General features: G+C 37.8%; 1 long non-coding RNA gene across 1 annotated transcript; it reads left to right on the top strand.

The window, feature by feature from the left end:
- Positions 1-1,210: 1,210 nt before the first annotated feature.
- Positions 1,211-3,067, top strand: LOC149616308 (uncharacterized). The gene is made up of 3 exons (XR_016375991.1): positions 1,211-1,245; positions 2,032-2,242; positions 2,817-3,067. It is a non-coding gene; the product is annotated as an uncharacterized LOC149616308 (long non-coding RNA).
- The last annotated feature ends 2,099 nt before the right edge of the window (positions 3,068-5,166 follow it).

A 5,166-nucleotide genomic window follows, 5' to 3' on the forward strand; every position in this document is an offset into this window, starting at 1 on the left:
CCTGAAACTCTCCCATAGTGTGTAGTAGTGTGTAGAATTTAATTTCTTCGCTGTTATCTGCCAAAATCAATCTATCTAGGTAGTGCCGCCTCCTCACTTGAATTTTTCATGATATATTAAGGTTTGAACGAACGAAATTCTAGATTACTATTTCTCTACCATGTCCCTCTGCTAACTTGAAGCAAACTTTCCTTTCTTTTTGCTGCTCATTACCGCTGCCATTCCCTTGACTTTCAGTTCGTTATAACTACTATCATGAGTTTATTTATTTCAAACCAAAATATAAAAAAATGGATTCTTTTTCCATTTGTGCTACTTAGAATTATAAATGTATATAACGTTATGCAGTGCCGAATCAAATACTCTCTAACCATTGTTAGAAATTAGAGAGAGAAATTGGGCAGTAACACTGATCATGCCCTGAACTATGAGAAAGAACAGTACGACGGTTGACTAAAGTACACTTGATATTACATCATTTTGCAAAACCGCGAGTAAAAATCTTGCTGTCCCTATTGAATTTGGCGCCATTGGTTTTAGAATAATTAAAATGTTCCACTGCGAAGCGTGCCGGTCACGAATTGGGATGTAACGTCTTTAGGAACCTTTTAAACGCAAAACCATACACGTACTCTCCCAAAAGTAATTAATGTAATGATAAAATGTTTTCGGGGAATGGAATTGTGGTCGAAAAGCCGAGATAAGTAAATTTTTGAAATTGATTACCAGTAAAATAATTTATTTCAACGGAAAACGGTAATGGAACGTTGTTTTTTCTTAAGCATGCATTTAAGTTTCAATTAAAAAGAAAAATTAATATCTGATCCTTCAGACAAGTGATAACCTCAGTCTTATCGATACTTTTTAGGTCTTGATTCTAATCAAGACATTTTTGATTAATATTGCACTATGAAGCCAGTAAAATATTGGTGTCGCCAGTCTATGTTAGTTAGTCTTTACAAAAACAAAATGTAAGAAGGCTTTCGATTGGTCAGAGCAGTTCATGTGATCAAAACGTTTTTTACCCAGAGTCCCTTGGAAGAAATGAGAGGCGAGGTTAGTAACCGGTAAGAGCTTCCCACCCCAAATTTGATTTTAGAGGCGAGGAGAGAGGTTTTTGGTGACGTCAGGCGTCTACAAATGCGAATTTAATAGCCCGCGTGTTATGTATTTCACTCCGGTATGAACTCCTGGTAATACCCGGTTTCCCCTTTACATCAAAACTTGCTGATGGTAACGGAAGTAGTAAGTGTCCATCGTCAGTGGGTTTTAGGATGACGTAGACGGGTAGTTTTCTTCTTCCGTTTAAAGGTTTGGGTTATTTTTAGGGTAGGCCATGAACGCTGGATCTCTAAAGGGACTGGTAAACGGAATAGATTTTTCTCTATAGCACGTTTGCTTTGTAAATAAATAAATAAGAAAAAATGGGTACGGCCAAGGTCGTTTAAATTTATTTTCAATAGGTTTATTCAGAATCACAAAAGACCGAATGGCCTTGAGTGTTCCCAAATTCACAACCCCCATCCCTTCCCCCGACGCTATGCTAGAGAGGACTCGGTTTGTACAGTGGAAGGCGGGCGTTTTCCGGTCCCTTTAGAGATCCAGCGTTCATGGGTAGGCCAAAGAGAATATACCAAGAGGAGCAGAAACTTTGTAAATAGGGACCGGCCATGAATTTAGAGAAATTAGTTCCGGTTGTTCACGTGACCGTGTCGCCTGCTTAAAAATTACCTTTTGTACGTCAACGGTAAACCCAGAGATCAACCTTTTGCCACCACCAAAAATAAGCAGTCGACGTAATTTAACCAATAAAAGGCGTCGCTGCTTAGCCAATCAAGAAAAACCGGATACAGTTACTCCAAAGCCGTGTCCGGGCTTTTCAAAAACCTTGTGAAAGGCTGAACTTTCTGCTCCTCTTGGTATATTCTCTTTAGGTAGGCCCAGCAAGAGAGAAAAGGGTGATTTTTATGGAGAATAAGTTTTCCTTGCTCAACCTTTGACCCGTTTTCTTTTTAAATTTTATTTCTAAAGGTTTTTAAAGGGTTGGTAAAGCCCGACATGTTTTTAAATTATGTTTCATTGCTCGAGTGATCATAAACCCTTTAAGACAGAACATCCGGTGTAAGGATAGAAAGACGTTAAATGTGGCTTCGAACAAAAGACTTTGGTGAACTGGTAACTTGGAACCACTATCGTCTTTGAATATATGATCGGATTATCCGTCTTAACCCCATATAGAGATGTGAGTCGGTAATTTAACAAATACCGCGTAAATTACCGTTTTATATCTTACCGTAATTTTACCGGTAAATTACGGCGGTATATTACCGTGGTAAATTACCAAATTTTTTATATACGCATTAAAAGTTCATTTTACACTTAAATGATCAATTATTTGTATGTTTACTTCAAAATGACTCACCAAGTGCTACTCGCTAGCCAGTACTTACAAAGTTGCGCTAGAAATTAGTCTTTTAATAAATCTTTAATTAGAAATCAGAATAGAAAGGCCACGGCTGCCGTCTTGGTAGCAAAAGTCGCAAATACGTGTAAAGCAGCCAGATAGTGCTCACAATTAAACGTTGTTTAAAGCAATGGATTGTAAGCACAGGAAAATATATATAACCAAAATTTAGCGACTGAACGGTATTTTTGTTTTCCAAAAATTTCAATCGGTAAATTACCGTTCTTAAAAGTTACGGTAATTTCATATCTCTAGCCCCATATCAAGCAGACGATTCTGCGAACCCTCTTTTTGAAAAGTATCTATTTAAAAAAAACCAAAAATATGGATTTAATTTCAATATTATTCACAGAATCATGAATATCATGGAGCACAAGATTACGCACTATAAATCAATACCTAAGCTAATTATTTATGAGATGTCAATATGGAGACGACCTCCCGAGGAAGTATTACCTTTGACAGTCAAAGTCGTCAGTGGATCATTTTTCTTGTGGTTAATTGGTCTCGCTATTTCAACCTTCGTATTCATCGCAGAAATGTTTTGGAGCTTCGAAGAAAATTATTAGAGACATGAGGCTTTCGAACAAATGGATGATGGAAACCAACGGTTTATATTATATTGAATGCAACTGCGATAATCTCGGATATATTTTTTTCTCTTTTAATCAAACGAGTGTATACAATACTGAATATATGAATCGGAACCATGTCACTATCTAAAATGATACAGTAGATAAAAGTAATTAAGCTTTCGCAATGGGGACTAAGTGGTTGGCTTCCTGATAATCACTGTGATAGTAATGTTTTATCAGAAAGCGAATTTTTACAGAAATGGCAATAGAGCCGTGGAAGAAATGAGACCTAGTCCATGGATTAACTACCGCTAGGGATTGTTCACTAACTGGGTTTCCCATGTAATTCTATCGCCAACTACATGTTCCGAATTATTCCTTGATTCCCCTCTTCATTCCCCCAATTTATTGGACCAAAACGGATGTAGATATAGCGCCATCTCTCGCCGCCAAAATAAATCGTTTTGCCCAATTTAGGCAGTATTTCAATTTTGACGTCATAGACCACGTGATATTTGGTCCAATTTTCTTATAACTTCCTGTTAGGGATAGTAGCTGCTGCTAGGGGGCGTTTGGAACACGCATGCGTTATCTTTTTGGGGGAACGAACTATCCCTAGCGTTAGTTAATCCATGCCTAGTCTATCTTAGGTACATAACAGTCCTTATTCTCTAGTTCTGAAAATGGCTCATCATAAAGCCATTAAACGAAACTTCAATAAACACGGAATGCAATATGTTCTAAAATAAATACAAATATGCCGTCGTTCCTATAATGATACTTTGTGTTATAAAACAGCTTTATGATAACATTGACAAGAAAATATACGAGCGCTATACAATATCCGTGGATATCCATGCACGAAGCTGATAAGATGGCCCGGAGCCTCCGAGATATATAGGCCCATGCATCTAGCGAAGCGAGAATATTTTTTTGACTAATTTAGTTCGACGTGTTTTCCCGCTTGGTGGCGCTTTCAGCACCGTAAAATAAACAAGTTCAGCCTCATGACCCCGTCGACTGCTACAATATTAGGGCAAGGTATAGACGTAGAGCGGTGAAGCCGAGGTCGCGGATAGTTAAAAAATGTTTTTGAAAATTTCCGAAGACCTTTATTAAACAATCATTCCAAAGAAGTAAAGGATAAAAATGTTAAGGTTAAAAAAATGAAAGGTTTTGAAGGGGTAAAAAATCCTCTAATGGTATATGAAAACTGTGAATTAGGAACTTCATGAAGTTTTGTTTTACTAAAAAACAACGATGTTAAAATCTCATAATTAATTTTTGTCCATACAATCTAACCAATAGATTCAATAAAAAGTGAATAGCCCCTAAAAAATTACGTTAATTTAAAGGTGAAACCTTTCTCTTTCATAAAAGTTTTATAAATGGCCCCTAAAATGTCATCGATAATTTATGGAAGACCCCGGTCGCAACGGTCATTAAAGCGCCACCTAGTACACAATATGAAACTGGATATTTCCCCACGTAAAAATCGACATGCATGGGCCTAGATATCTCGGAGGCTCCGGATGGCCCAAGGGCTGGGCTTATATAGTAGCCCGTAGTAGCCACATCATACCGTACTTAACAGGCGTACATAAAATCTGTGAGAATAGCTCCTCAATGTGCTACTTTTAACTGGGCTAAAATAATAAATAATTACAAGTAAAACTAACTTTATTTACTTACGTTATAACAGAAGTGAGATGAGACTAGAAGTACTGAGCTAACCAAATTCTTCACTCGGCGAAAGTGAATATTCTTGATAACACACCAACGGTTGACCCTCAGAATTTCCCCTCCAAAACGTGAGACGCTCGCGGTGGTAGACGGCCGAACTAGATTCAAGCACCCGCGTCCGTGTTCCGCCGCTTTAGGTTGAGGGGAAGGGGGTAAGAAATTTTTTGGAACTCTACCAATATTATTTTCTCTAGTGTAGGCGCGATTGAAGCGGCATAAAATCCTCAAATTTGTTCACTAGTGCCAGGATCTATTATCAATGCTAGAGCCCTTCACTTCTAGTCTCATCTCACTTGTGGTTATAATTATAATGGTGAGACACAAACGGAAATCGTGATTGAGTCGCCCTTCGATGCGAAATCTTGAACAGTGCTAAAACGATTA

Source organism: Phalangium opilio, unplaced genomic scaffold (genome assembly GCF_054372755.1).
Source record: "Phalangium opilio isolate 3A_F unplaced genomic scaffold, DU_Popi_V2 ptg000217l_1, whole genome shotgun sequence".
Taxonomy (NCBI): domain Eukaryota; kingdom Metazoa; phylum Arthropoda; class Arachnida; order Opiliones; family Phalangiidae; genus Phalangium; species Phalangium opilio.